The following is a 15,802-nucleotide window of genomic DNA, read 5'->3' as shown; positions in this document are numbered from 1 at the left end:
ACAGTGTCTTTTCCCAATGGCAGTCCTGATGAGGAGTATAAAGCTGCCACCAGACCCACCCACCTGCCCACATTATGGAGTGAGCTCCTGTATGTGCATAGGTAGCAAGCATCTACCCACCTCCTCGCTTCCTGTGCTAATGACTGCTCAGAAAAAGAAGCTCCACAAGTGGGGTAAACCCCACACTCCCAGCTCCAGCCCCCACCCCCTTTTTCAGACCCTTGTGGCCAACTGTTAAACAAGTTCCCTACCCCCACCTCCAACACATCTATACCAAGCTGACCTGCCACTTCTGCCATCTTCTCCACCACTCCCGTCCTGTCTGCTAACACTCCTACCCACTTAGCCAAGTCAGCAATGGCACCTCTCTCACTTCCCACTTCCAGAGTGTCACGAGGTCCAGGCTGCGGCATATTTTAATTATCTCTCCATCCAGGAAACATCCTTTGTACTGTCACTTTGGGCCAGCTGGTCGCTAACATTTTGGCTTCTGCAAGACCTCTATACTCTTAAAAAAAAATCTTTTGTATATATGGATAATATCTACGAATATAATTGTATTGATAATTTTCTATTCAAAACCAAAACTTCGGGAAGATGTATTTATTAATAAGTTTAAAAATAAAAATGAGCGGAGGCGCTCTGTAGCTCAATGGCAAAGAGCCTGCCTGAAGCCCGAGGTTTAATTCCCAGTACACCAAAATAGATAAATAAAGTGTGAATGTGATGCCACTTTGAAGGTTGAGACAGAAAGATAAGGAGTTCAAGGTCACCCTGGGCTACATAAAGAGTCTAAGGCCACCCTGAGCTAATGAGAATCTGTTTATATGTATATTAACATTGGAGAGCTATTTGTGCAGGCAACATTCCTAGCAGCATTCCTCACAACGGCCAACAGGTGGAAGTAATCTAAGTGCGTGCCAATGGGTGAATAACATGGTAAAACCATACCAAATGTGCACATTCAGCCTCCAAAAGAAATAAAACATTTCTTGTGTGTTACACAATTGTGTGCTACAATTTGGATGATAAATGAAAGGAGCCAGACACAAAGAAGTCAAATGTACGATTCTTCTTATACGAAATATCCACACGTGGAAAGCAGTTCAGTGGTTGTAAGAGAATGGAGGGGTTGGGGTGAGGAGTGACCTCTAAGAAGTGTAGAATTGGAAGGTGTTCTTTAGGAGTGATGAAATGTTTTGAAACTAGAGAGAGGGTAATGGTTGCGTAATACTGTGCACATTGCGAACTGTGTTGTACTGAATTGTACACTTTAAAATGATGAGCTGTTTTTGTTGTTCTTTTTGTTTTGTTTTGATTTTGAGACAGGCTCTTGCTATGTCGCTCTGGCAGGTATGCTACTCACCGTATAGACCAACCTGGCCTCATACTTTGAGAGTTTGAAAGTGCTGCCTCTGCCAAGTACTGGGATCACAGGCATGCACCACCAGGCTCAACCTAAAATGACTGATTTTATGATGAATTTAACCTCAGTGGCAAACCAAAGTCCTGAACAGTGTAGAACACCTGTAGTCCCAGCAACCTGACCTGAATCTGAAGGACCACTTGAGCACAGGAATTCAAGGCTGTGTGTGCTATGTCCATAAAGCAGTGGTAATAAAGTTGAGACAATGACTCTAGCTACTCAGGTACAGGGGTTGGCCAGTTTGCCTAAGGAGGGTAGTGAACTGCACAGGTGGGAAGCCTAGAAAGTCAGAACTGCAATGATGGTACTGGGACCACATCAGGGAAGAAGCCGGCACCCCAGCCCTTGCAGCTGAGACTGTAGCTCAGTAGAGAGGCCTTGCAAAGAAAGGGCAAAGATCTAGGTTCTGTGACCACCAAAAATAAAAACAGGCCCTCAAAGGCACAGAAACCTAGGGTTCCTGGTAGAAAGAAATGTCAGGGTGTCCCAGGTGAGTCAGCTGTGAATGGGAATGTGCTGGGAAATGCAGAGAGGACGGGAAGGACAGATGCTTTGAAGGAGCCTTGGTAGGTGGAGGAAAGTGGGCAACCAGAGATGTAAGTGGCTAGCTCAGGAAATCACCTAGAAGTACCATATCATGGAATGGTGTTGCAATCCTATAGGTCCATGTCTGCCAACCTGATTCCACGATGGTGTAGTCAGGCCTTTCCTCAGACCTTATCACAGCATCTGCAATGCCGGATGTTTACCAAGCAATTAGTCCCCACACTCAGACCAAATGACTCAAGATCAGTCCGGGACACATTGAAGTATCAGGGAGGGGAGTAAAAAAACTGTGTTCACCCAGACAGAGTGCTCTCCAGGCTTCAGGGCAGTCTGAAAACTGTTCTTTGATTTGCACAAGGGTCTGGGGCCCACAAACCCCCTCCAACCCCACCCCAATCCTGACTGTGCAGCCTCTGTGTCTGACTCTGTTCCCTATAGACAGTCAATACATTCACAAATCCCAAGCATAAAAGCTAGCTCCAACCAAGTGCCTTCCCAAGACCTCAGGGCCTCTTCTGCATGTAAGCACAGTATCTCTAAACCTCAGTCATCCAGTACCCAAAACCAAGCTACTAAACAGTCAATGCCACAAGCCTTTTGCTATCAGACTTGGAATAAGCAGTGACTGCCTCCTGTTAGATGGCACAGGGCTACCAGGATTTAAAGTTCTGCCCTTGAGTTTGCAAGGATGCCAGCTGCCATTTCACCAAAGAGAGCAAGGTACAGGATAGCTGTGGATCTCCATAGCTGCCTGCTCACAGTAAGGTATAGGCAGTGCCTCTCAGACTAGCAGCCAAAGGATGCAAGAGTCAGTCCACTCAGGAAACCCTACAAGTCAGACAGGATTAAACAAGACTGACCCTGCAAAGTAAAGGTAATTAGCTTAGGAATTCAGGAAGAGAGGATTTCCAATACGGTAAGAAAGGTGTGGTTGTGGAGAAGTACAGAGGAGGGTTAAAAGTGGGGCTGTGCCCAGGATAGACAGCTGACCTGGGGAATCATGGATGCAATAGTGTTGGTCAGTATAATCTGAATAGGGATACATCACAGAGGGTCTAAGCTTGTCAACAGAAGTGAGTGCATAGTGAGAATGTATCAATGACGAAAGAATTATTACAGGAGGCCCACCAGAAGTGACCACTCAGACACAGTGTACAGCCAACTGAAAGTCTTTATTCCAGTTGGCTGGAACCACATACAAGTGTTTGGGGACCTAGATGTGGTCCCAGGAGTCCAGAACATGAGGTTTTTAAGGGCAGAGACCTCATGGAGGCATCTAGCTTGGCAGCTACAGAGGCGTCTTCACCGAATACACAGTTTGAAGCAAACACTTAAGGGAAGCTAAGATAAGTGGTTGGTTAGCCATCTGAAAAGGGGTTCTGTGCAAACAGGCTGAGATAAATGGTTAGCTAGAGGAGGTTCTGAACGAGCAAGCAGTTTTAACAAAGGCTGAGATAAGTTAACTAAGACATCCTGACCTTTGGTTCCTAGGATATCGCTGGGTAGTTTACCATGGGATTCTCCATCAAGGAAATCAGGTTCTAGTTAAACCTGGAAACAGGCCTCAGAAAGAATACAAGATGGAGGAGCCTCTGCACTGTCTTGTCCCATCACAGAATAAAGGAGGCCCTGGGGAGCAAACTGGAGGCAGATATGTTCTGAAGGCTAGACCTTCCTCAGATGCAAAAGTGAAGCCAGGTCAGCCTGGATGGGTTCTCACATGATGGGGCAGAAGAGACTTATAGGAAAGTTCCTTTCCTGTTGGTGTATCTGGATGGGGTCAGGGTTAGAGCAAGAGAAGTAAGGCACACCAGCTGCAAAACTTAAGAAAGTTCCCACTCAGTAGCTAAAACTCATTACATTTTAATGGCTTGCTTATGACACACTCACATACCCCATGTTGACTTTAAAATACTGATACAATGCCTCCACCTTCCAAGTGCTTGGAATACAGATGTACGCCACCATACCTGGCTTGTGCAATACGGTGTGGGCTGTGGTGGAGTACTGAAGCAATGTCTCACGTTGCCCAGACTAACCCAAACTTGGCATGTAACTGAGGATGGCCTTGATCTCTCCATCCTCTTGCCTCTACCTCCTAAGTACTAGGATTCTGGCATACAACAACACATCTGGTTCTTTAATGCACAAAAATTTTTAGACTGGCTTTTGGCTTAGGTTAATCCTTGGTCTCCCAAGTGCTTAGGGTTACAGAGATGCACCATCATAGCCAGCTAAAAAAATAAATGCCAGATAATCCATACTTAATTAACAATATATCCCATTCTTAGTTTCTATAGGTTCATTTATTTTACTTTGTGTATGAATTGCTTTGGCAGCTTGTGTGTATGTGCACAACATGCTCTTGTTGGATCTCCTGGAACTGAGGTTAGGGAATGGCTGTGAGCCACCATGTGGAGGCTGGGAATTAAACATAGGTCCTCTGTAAGAATGACAAGTGCTCTCAACTACTGAGCCATCTCTTCTGACACCATTTTTAAACAAACACAGTCTAAGGATGCCTTACACAAAATGACCTTCCTACTGCCCCTCGTCCCCCAGGCTGTGACAGAAGGCCAGCCTCTGGGCTCCTCCACAGGCCTCCATTTTGTACCAGGCTACAGTGCAGAGCTTTCCATGCTTGGCCAAGAGAGGCCATTATGCTTATTCCTTGACCTCCCAGAGAACAAATGCTGCATTATGTAATCAGAAAACGTTCTTCTGGGGGCTATTCTCTGACCCACAGTGATTGGAAGTGACCAAAGTAGCTACACAGGATGTTATCTGGTCTATAGTGAAGCTAGCAAAAAGGCCCAAGTCACTTCACAGTCCAACAGAAGCCATTGTGGTGGCTGAACCTTCTTCATGCCTATTAGATGAAAATTAAAGAAGACCTCTTGTCACTGTAGACTAAGACCTGTACTGGTTCCCACCAGCTAAGACCATGAATCAAAATGGAATTGCTCACAGTAAAGCTCAAGAAGCTGAAACTCAGTGGCCCAGAAATCAACAACAGAGAAGTAATGACCCCATTTCCCAACGGGCCAGCTTCATTTGCTGTGGTACTGAAGTTCCCTTTATTTTATTTATTTTTGTCTCTTTGAGACAGGATTTCTCTGTGTAGCCTTGGCTGTTACAGACTCCCTTTGTAGACCAGGTTGGTCTCAGATCTGCCTGCCTTTGCCTGCCTGAGTACTGGGATTCCAGGTGTGTGCCACTGAGCCCCTGAAAGTCCTGGTGGTGAAGACCTGCAATCTCTGCTAAGGAAGGAAGATTTGCATATCTACACCCAGCCTGGGACTTCATAGGAAATAGTGTATCAAAGCAAAACAACAAAGTCATCTAATGCTAATTAGTAACTTGCCTGTTGTTCTCCCTCTCTGCACCTTACATACCTTTCAAGAAAAAGAACTGACAGAGCTAATCCTCTCTTACCTGGTTTTTCAAGACATGCTTTCTATATGCAACTTTGGTTGTCCTGGAACTCACTCTGTAGACCAGGCTTGCCTCAAACTCATAGGTAACCTCTTGCCTCTGCCCTCTAAATGCTGAGATTAAAGGTGTGTGTCATCACGATCCAGAATATCTGTGTGTCGTTGTTGTTGTTTTCCAAACCTTCTCTATCTTTGTTTAGCCAATGAGAACCCTCATTCTATTTAATGGCAGAAGGGTTTCCCAATTATAGAATTGACAATAAACCCAGCCCCATGATAAACACATACTAAATTCCAGTAGTAGTGATTCTGAGACAGGACGATCATTTTTTTAAGACAAGTCTGGGCTATATGGCAAGACCATATCAAGAAAGAGACAGACAAACAGACAGAGAAGGAGAGGACACAAAGGTTATTAATAAGTTTAAATTGTAATCTTAGGAATAGTGGTGCTTACTTTTAATCTCAGCATTTAGGAGGCAAAAAGCAGGCATATCTCTGTGAGTTCAAGGCCATCCTGATCTACATAGCAAGTTCCAGGTTACATAATGAGACCTTGTCTCAAAAATATAGCTGAAGAAAGAAAGAAAGAAAGAAAGAAAGAAAGAAAGAAAGAAAGAAAGAAAGAAAGAAAGAAAGAAAGAAAGAAAGAAATGTAGTCTGTCCTTTGTCACATGCATCTTTTTTTTTTCTTTTTTTTTTTTTTTAGTTTTTTTGATACAGTGTTTCTCTGTGTAGCCTTGGCTGTCCTGGACTTGCTTTGTAGACCAGGATGGCCTCTAACTCACAGAGATCCACCTGCCTCTGCCTCCCTGAGTGCTAGAATTATAGGCATGTGCCTCTGCACCTGGCTATATCTTTAATCATTAGTATTCTTACCACAAACTTGGTTCAGTCATCTCTACATTTATCCATCCTTCCTTTAATCTATGTGCCCTTTTTCCTTCCATCCATCCACCCATTTTCCCATCTATCCATCCAACTATCTACTTACTTAGTCATAAAGCTATTTTCCACCCCTTCTTTCCATTCATCCATATTACATTCCTATGGTCAGCATCCAATGTCTTACTTTACATATTTCTTACCTTGTGTGTAAAACTAGCCTATGGCAAGAGCTTCAACACCCAGCACCAGGCCTACTTAGCTTCTCCAAGTCTTTGTGTCTTTGAGCTAGTGTCTGTTCATAAGAAACTTCGTATTGCTGAAGATGCCACCTACTTTGTTTGCAGGACCTAGAGGAATCAAGCTGGAACTGCGCTGGAAGTGTCCTCCTTGTTAGATAGTCCTTATAGGCTGGAAGGTGCTATGAAGGCTTGTGGGGGGCAGAGGGGAAACTGACATCAATAGTCTGATTCATGTGTGAGCTCTGTGTGCTATACTACCAACTGGCCAGGCAAGATATGCCCAATAATGCAATCATGGCAAGTCTATTATGGAGGTAACCAATCATTCTCTCTCTCTCTCTCTCTCTCTCTCTCTCTCTCTCTCTCTCTCTCTCTCCCCCTTTCTCTTTCTCTCCCTTTTAAATTAAAAATACTATTACATCAGCCAGGCGAGGTGGCACATGCTTGTAATTGCAGCACTCAGGAAGGCAGAGGCAGGCAGATTGCTGTGAGTTTGAGGCCAGCCTGTTCTACAAAGCGAGTCCAGGACAGGAAAGGCTGCACAGAGAAACCCTGTCTTGAAAAACCAAACAAACAAAAACTATTACATCATTTCCTCCTCCCTCCAACCCTTTCAATATACCCTTGATCTCTCTCAAATTTGTAGCTCTATTTTTGTAAATATATTTTTAACTTATTCACTTTTATATCTCTATTTTTAATTCTTGACAAATATAATATGTATCTGTATGCATATATACATATATATTCCTAAATATATAAATAAAATCTGCTCAATTTATGCAATGTTAGTTGTATGTGTATGACTTCAAGGCTGACCACTTGGTGTTGGATAACCAATGGGAGCTGGAGGGCTCTTCCCTGGAGAAGACGATTACTCCCAAGCATTCTTTAGTTCCCTATAGTTTTTGTTTAGGGTTGAGACCTCATGAGAGATCCCTCTTCCATGTCAGCATGAGTATTGGTGTTGTCCTTGATTGGGTCTTGTATAGGCAACAATTTGATGAAACTACGTGGATGTAGTTCCTCTCTCATTTCTAAAAGACACATTCTCACAGTAGACTTCCTGTCCCTCTGGTGCTTACAGTCTTTCCACCCCTTCTTCCTCTGTGATCCTTGAGTTTTAGGTGCAGGAATTGTGTAGCAGTTGTATCAGTGGGGCCTGGGAACCACACAGACCTTTTGATCTGTTGTGGTTTTCTACAATTGTCTCTGCCTGTTGCAAAGAGATGTTTCTTTGATGGGGGTGGGGTGAGACCTATGCTTATCTGTGGGTGTTAGGGTAACTATTTAGCTAGGAGTTATGCTGGTTTCATAAACGTGGTTGTAGGTTCTTCAAGATCCATAGCTTCACTGACCTCATGTAGTTGGCTACATTTCCAATACCAGGCATGATTTTCTTCTTTTTGAACAGGCCTAGGTTCAATTGGAGAGCTGTTGGTTACCACCAAGGTATCTGTGCCACTACTACTGTACCTTTAGGATACTGACAGGCTGGCCCTTGCTGTGATTCACAGGCATCATAACTGGGTGGGACTATTGGTTACTTTCTCCCTTAGGAGTGTGTATGGCACCTTCTGGTGCTATGAAAGTTCATCTTCAGGAAGGAGGCTTTCAAGTCAGATTCAGCTCAGATTCTCTGAGTCTTGTGTATGAGGCACATGAAGTCTTCGGCAGTAGGAACTTACCTTCAACAAGGGTAAACAAGGGTAACGCAACGTTGTATAATGTTTTGAGACTCTCTTGGTTGGACAACCCTAACAACTCAAAAGGGTATTTCTCATGTCTGGAGTTGGGGTATTGCCATTCCAAATCAGAAAATTTTATTTAAATTATCCGTGCACATATATACACAGACTTATGTGTATTTTATGTAAATTTTTAGATAAATAAATTCAATACTATTTCTTATGGCTTTTTTCATGCATCTTTATTGTTTTTGTAAATTGTTCTCTTCCATATTTATTTCCCTCCTCATCCCTAACTACAGCACTGTTTTTCCCATTTTCCTCATCAGATCACTGGTACCCTACTACTCCCCTATTGATTGCTCCCTCACCTATTTACTTTTCTGGTTTCTGCTGTTACTCCAGAAGATGTATCTACATCTGAAGATTTGGAGTAGGAACCTCAGATGAAAGAGAACATTCAAGGTTTGTCTTTCTAGGGCTTAGTTACCTCAGTATAAACTTTCCTCATTCCTTCCATAAGTTTGCCTACAAATTTCATAATTTCATCATTCTCTATAGCCAAAGAGTATTCCATTGTACATTTGTGCCACATTTTCAACATCCATTTGTCAGTCGAAGGACATTTAGGTTGTTTCTCTTTCCTGACTATTGTGGATAATCAATCATTTAATGATTGGATCTGAGGCCTGCTCCAAAGGAGGTAATTCATATCTGGTACTGGAAATCTGGTCAAAAAACCAAGGTTGGGGAGGTCATAGGCTCTAATGAGGAAAGTTACTGCTTTTTTTCTGCTAACTGGATACAATGTGTCCAACAAATTATCTTCTGAATGTTTTTGGTTTAGATCCGTAGATCAGAGCTGCCATCAGAATGGCAGAATGATCAGAGAAGCCTCCCTTTGAAGTGGGTAGAGGTTCTGGAAAAAGACTCATTGCTTGTCTATGTTCTGAGAATAACTGACCTCAAGTTGAGAGCTGAACCTTAAATGGAATATCTGTGTTACCTCCTCCAATCTTCAGGGAGCATCACGGATGAGGGGACAGAAAATGTTAATAGCTAGCGAAAAGCTTGGAAAGTGCTATAAAAGACTCTCTTCCAGGCATGCTGCGGCCCCTGTGCTCCGGAACTGGGCAGCTATGATTATCAGCACAAGATGGATGTCCCAACATTGGGCCTGTCAACATTCTTTTCTTTCTACTTTGTTATTGTTGGGTAGGGGGTACACACGGGGAGGTCAGGGGACACCTTTGTGGAACTGGTTCTCACCTCTACCTTTGTGTACAGTCCAGGGATCAAACTCTGGTCACCAGGCTTGCACAGCAAGCATTTTACCCTCTGAGCCATCTCACAGGAGCTGGGCCTGTCAACATCCTGTCATGGCGGGGGGGAGGGGGAGATCATGAGGCCTGCCCCCTCCCTTATACTATAAAAGCAGTTAATGATTGCTGAGGTAGAGAGAGACATTTTTTCCCGTGCTATAACCACTGCTCAGTGCCCAGACTCTTGTCAATAACCTATGTTATTATTCCTATAAGGAACTCTAATTAAACTCAGTGAAGGCGGAAGGGGTTATGGCCGTGACTATAGAAAGGGAACTGTAATCCCTGCAAGGGGATAGTGGGGGTGGCACTGTAAAGACATGACAGCCACCCCTAACTGGATGGCACTGTTTTTGCCTGGCCCACAATGAGCTACTCTATCCCAGTCATTGGAGTGCTCAGACCTGAGTAATAATTTACACAGGTCCTTGTGATGTCTAAAGGAACTTACTGTGGAATCAGCAAAAGGGCCATTGACCTTTTGCTCTGGAATGCCTGGGAGATCCTAGTGGCCTGCAGGTAAGATAAGAATAGGATAATGGTCTGTGAGGTATTAACAGCTGCCATTGCTTCTGTAAAGCCTGCTTATCGCTATGGGAAAGGGGTGAAAGGGTCTTTTTATTAAGACAACAGAGAAAAGTAAAACAATTTTCTTGCCCAGCAGTGAATCACATGGATATCTGTAATGCACATCTTTCTGACATCTGCCATCAAACCCCCCCTTAAGCTCCACTTCCACACAGCATGCTGTCTTGGCTCTCAGTCCTTCTGCTAGCAGTAAGAATAAATTCATTTAATCTAAATTTGGATTGAGTCTAAATCTCTGATTTCTCCCAGTGGTTTCAAATACCACAACAGGGACAAGACAGAATCCTGGGGATAAATATGATTAAAATACAGTATATACAAGTGTGAAAATTTCACAATGAAACCTATTATTAACTATAACTAATATATACTAACAAAAAACTAAAAGGGGAGGCAGCAAGACCGCTCAGGTAGTGAAGGCATTTGTCACTAAGCTGGATAGTCTGAGTTTGATCTCTGGGTTCTACAATAGAAGGCGAGAGCCAACTCCTACCAATTGTCTTCTGGCTTCCACACACTGTGGCATATATATGAGCGTGCTCATACACACACACACACACACACACACACACACACACACACAAACTTAATTACTATGCATATTTTTCAAACTTAAAATAATCTTGTTGAAAGAAACCTGGCAGGTTTTGTGCTAGCATCCAACAACAAACCCACGTGAACGGTGGCCACCATCTTGTTACTGCAGTCATCGGTTGTCATAATGAGATGCCGTAGGTTGAGCCCAGGGCTGAATCTGCTCACGACCCAGTCTACGTAATGAAAGGTTGACTCTCAAAGACGGTAGGTAACAGACTGAGATGAGAAAAAGTTGGGGGGACAGGGAGGCAGCAAATTCGTCCCCCCCCAAAAAAAAGGAATAAATGGGGCTGGTGGCAGTGGCCAGACTAGTCGGCAGAAGGCATTCTGCATGCAAGTTGACTGTAGCCCAGAAGTTAGAGCTGGCCGGATTCCAAAGCCCTCCTGAGACTGTTTGGGTTTTGGGGCCTAGGAAGGTAGGAAAGTAGGCAAGCCTCAGTTTCCTTCATCCATTTTCACAGGGCAGAGGTTACTCGTAAAACATGTGCATGTATGCTTGTGTGTGTGTGTGTGTGTGTGTGTGTGTGTGTGTGTGTGATACGCATCTACTCATTCTCTGAGGCAGGGAACCTCACCGGAACCTAGAGCTCCATGATTCAGCTAGGCTTGTTGGCCATCAATCACTACGGATATGCCTGTTTCTTCCCTGACAGTGATGGGTTTAAAAGCTTGAGCCATGAGAGACAATTTTTATATAGGTTCTGGGAATTGAACTCAGGTCCTCATGCTTACATAACAAGCACTTTCCTAAGCTTAGAGCTCTGTGTTCAGTTATCCAGGGATTCAAAGCTTCACTCCCCAGATCAGTTGTGGTCTTAGCCAAAACACGAGCTCAATTACTTCATCTGGATGAGACTAAAGAGCTCAAACTCACAAAGTTCATTCCTGTGAAGCCTGTGGTGCTGGAGACAGTGACTCTAAATCATGAAGCCTGTTCTTTTGGCCTCTTTGTGCTAGACCTCTCATGCTCTGCCCAGCCTTCTGTCTCCAGAGGAAGACACTTGACTGTGGGTATCACTTCCTTATTGCTACATAATCATTGCTACAGACCTAGAGGCTGTAGCAACGTACGTGTATTCCGGAACACCCTGTGGTTCAGTAGTCACATTGCCTTGATGGACCTCCCTGCTTGAGGTCTCCACAATCAAAATCAAATGTTGCCAGGCAGGGTCCTCTTTCTCAAGGCTCTGGAGGCAAATTAACTTCTAAACTCACTTAGACTGTTGGCAGAACTCAGTGCTGTGTGGTTGTAGGACTCAGGTTCCCCTGGCTGGAGTCAAGCAAGGCCATTCCCAGCCCATAGAATCCACCTGTTTTCCTTGGCTTGTGCCCTCTGAAAAGCCATCTGTAGGAGGAAGGGTTTGTTTCATGGGTTCTAAGCTCTCTGGCTTACCTCCTACCTCATTCTTTCCTGAGAGTTATTGTTGTTGACTTTAGATAAGGTCTATTATAGCCTAGGCTAGCCTCTCAAACTCTCTATGGAACTGAGGAACTTAGGATGACTTTGTCCTTTTGATCCCCTTGCCTCTCTCCCTAGAGTGCTGAGATTACAGGTATATACTATCATGCTCCATTTCATATGGAGCTAGGGATTTTGATGTTTTTGTTTCTGTTTTTCAAGACTGGGTTTCTCCGTGTAGCCCTGGCCTTCTTGGAACTTGATTTGTTGACCAGATTGGCCTCAAGCTCAGAGATCTGCCTTCTTCTGCCTCTTGAGTGCAGGGATTACAGGCATGAGTCACCACACCCAGCTGCTGCTAAGGACTGAACCCACGGTTTCCTGCATGTTAAGCAAATACTCTACCAACCTCAGTCTTTCCTCTTGCCTGATTTTTCCTCCTCTTCTGACTTTCTCTGACCTCATTTTCTACTTCACCTCTGTTCTGCTTCCTGTAACAAGGCTCTGGACCTTAGTAGTCCCCAGATCTTAGCACAACTGACTCCAATTATGGAAGTACCATTCAGGCCATAAAACGTAGCACATAACCTGCACCACCTTCCAAAATGAAAACAAGGGCCTAATCAATCAAAGTCCATAGTTCTGGCAAAGTTTCTAAATATACCAACCTTGATTTTTGGCTTCTGTAGTTCTGATTCTGGTTAACTATTCTTGTTAACTGAAATACATCAACGAGAATATGGTTTTTGTGCTTAAAAGCTCACCTTGAGAAAGGCTTTGGGAACACCCAGTATAGTCACCAGCCGGCTAATAAAGATGTTCTATTGCCTTAACAGCATGTCTGAGCAGTCTTCTTTGGTATATAGCCTACATCCTTCTGCCTTGGGGGGCCCTGTTATTACAAGGCTCTCAAGATGATCCTGTTTTAAAGTCAATTGACTTTTGTTTGATTTCAGGTGTAAAAGCCCCTTTCCCAGTAGCACTGATAATGTGTTTGACCAGATAGCCTGAAGAAAGGGACCTGTAGACTCTGTGGAGAGCCTATCATCACAAAGCTCTGCCACCAGCACCAGCCTTTGACATCTCCATGGCAGAGGCACTAGAGCAAAGATTCATAAGGGTGAAACCTCACAGGTGCAAGGCAACAGTTAGCTGACTCCAGGAGGGTAGACAAATTCACCATGAAACCGAGTGTCACTGTGCCCAACTTGTGGGAGGGGCCAGTCAGTGACAGGTTTGGTTTGAGATCCATGCCATGAGAGGGAGCCCACACCTGACACTACCTAGAGGACCAGGAACCAGAGGGTAGATAGCCCAGAGACTTAGGATAGAACCAAACATGACTGGCAAAAATAAATGAGAAAGAGAGAGAGATGAATGAAACTAAAAAGTCAAAGTCAATTAAATGATTCCTAATAATACTCTGATATATCCATTGGCCAAAGCCTAGCACGATTGTCAGCAGAGAGGTTTCATCCAGCAACTTTTGGGAGCAGATGCAGAAACCTACAGCCAAACACTCAGGGAGTCCTGCAAAATAGGGCAAGAAAGGATTGTAGGAGCCAGAGGGGTCAAGGGCACCTCAAGGGAAACCACAGAGTCAAGCAGCCAGGACTTACAGGCAAAAGCTTCTAGCCTCTTGGATCTTGTGGGCCTGGTGGCCAACGCCCAACATTGCCCATGGACCTCTGCCGCCAAGGACAGTGGGAATGGTTTTAGGGAGAAGTAGCCTAGCATCTCAAAAATTCATTGTGCATCCAGGAATTATAGATGACAACTTCAAGGAGAGATTGGGATTGTGCCTTATGTAAAGAAATATATGCCCTTTAAAGCATAAACTAGGATTGCTGAGCTTTTACTTTTCCCATGTGAAAAAAGGCAAAGCAGTTCCAATTGAAAGAACAGGAAGATTTGAAAGTACTGGAAAACAGGGTTTTTTGTTTGTTTGTTTTTGTTTTGGCGAAATATTATCAATGACTAGGGACCAAAACTAAAATTAAATGGTATCAAAATTGAAGGTTTGGTGGCCACAGGAGCTGATGTAACTATAATCTCACAAGAATCTTGGAATCCACATTGGCTTCTTCGGACTGTATCTATACTTTGTAGAGATTGGAACATTATCCCAAGTAAAACAAAGTGTAAGTCAAATTAAGTGTCTGAGACCAAAAGGTCAAATAGGGAGATTAAAGCTTTATGTGGCAGATATAACCATAAACCTATGGGGATCTACTACAACAATGGGGAGCTCAGATTAATGTTCCTTCAATCTCAGAACATTTTATTTTAACTGACACTTTATATTGACATCTTATTGATTGTTTCTGTATTTAAATGGGGCCAGGCATAGAATGCAAGTGCCTGACTGTCTGGTTTATGTGTGGGTTCAGAAAGACCTAAAACTGTACCATGATAACCAAAAGAGGAGAATAAGATTAGCTGAAAGACACTGGGGTGTAGAAAAATAAAAATAATATCTCAACCTGTACACTTTAAAGATGTTTTAACATCATAATGGAATTCAAGGAATGTGTTACATTGGGGAAGAGGTTTGCCTATATTTTCAGAGGTGATGAAAGCCTATGGGTTCCATCAAAATTGATAAAGATCTGATCTGAGAGCAGGCTGAAAATCTTGATGCTGAAATGGGCATTTGCTGAAGGACAGATGATCAGGACTACGGTTATGAAAGATCATCACATCAATGGATTTTCATAAAGACATTTGGACTATTAAGTTTGTGGGACTGATAATTGTTTCTATTGTAAAAGTTAAACTGCATACAATTTTTACCTTAAAGAGCAAGGGGAAAGATGTAGAGGAATTTTAATTCAGCAACATAGCTGCTCAGGCAAGAGATCACATTCAAAGACCTTCTGTGTGATCTGGCTGGAATACAGACATGGCATTAATACCAGGAGATATAAGCAAGCAGATCACTGAGTTCAAGGCCAGCCTGATATAGAGCAAGTTTCAGGTAAAGAAAAGCTTAGGTCTAGGCATGGTGGTACATCCCTTTAATGCCAGCACTCAGGAGACAGAGGCATGCAGATCTCTGAGTTCTAGGGAGTCTGTTTTGTTCAGTTCAAGGAGTTCAGAGGTGGTTTTCACCAGGACAGTTTTACAGAGGCATGTTGAAAAGAAAACAAGCTAGACAGAGGTGAACACAGAACGAGCAAGAGAATGTGGAGCCAGAAAATTAGAACTGATTGCTAGCATTAGGTTGAGGCCAAGCACTGCAATTCAGTGAGAAGCCCAGGGAAGCCAGATTGAATCAATCAGCTTGGAGAGGAGTTTGAGCCAGAACAGCTAAGTTGAACCAGCCAGCCAGAGTTCAGAAAGAACTTGAAAGGGTGAGCTATTCAGTAGTAAATCTCAGAGGCTGAAAATATTCTAGGCCTAGATTAGATTGTACGGGGGCTAGAAGCTCCCAGGCCTAGGCCTAGGTTAGCAGAAGAAGGCACTAAGCGTCTGAGACAACAATTACATCAGGTGAATGTAAATAACTTTTACACATATGGGCATACAAATCAGGGAGCCTGTATGGGTCTGACCTAGGTCCTCCACGTATGTTATGGTAGTATAGCTTGGTCTTCTTGTGAGACTTCTAACACTGGGAGTGGGACATCCATGACTCTTTTGCCAGCTTTTGGGACCCTTTTTCTCCTACTGGGT

This window comes from Meriones unguiculatus, chromosome 6 (assembly GCF_030254825.1).
Source record: "Meriones unguiculatus strain TT.TT164.6M chromosome 6, Bangor_MerUng_6.1, whole genome shotgun sequence".
Taxonomy (NCBI): Eukaryota; Metazoa; Chordata; class Mammalia; order Rodentia; family Muridae; genus Meriones; species Meriones unguiculatus.
Note: the sequence above shows the minus strand (reverse complement) of the source record.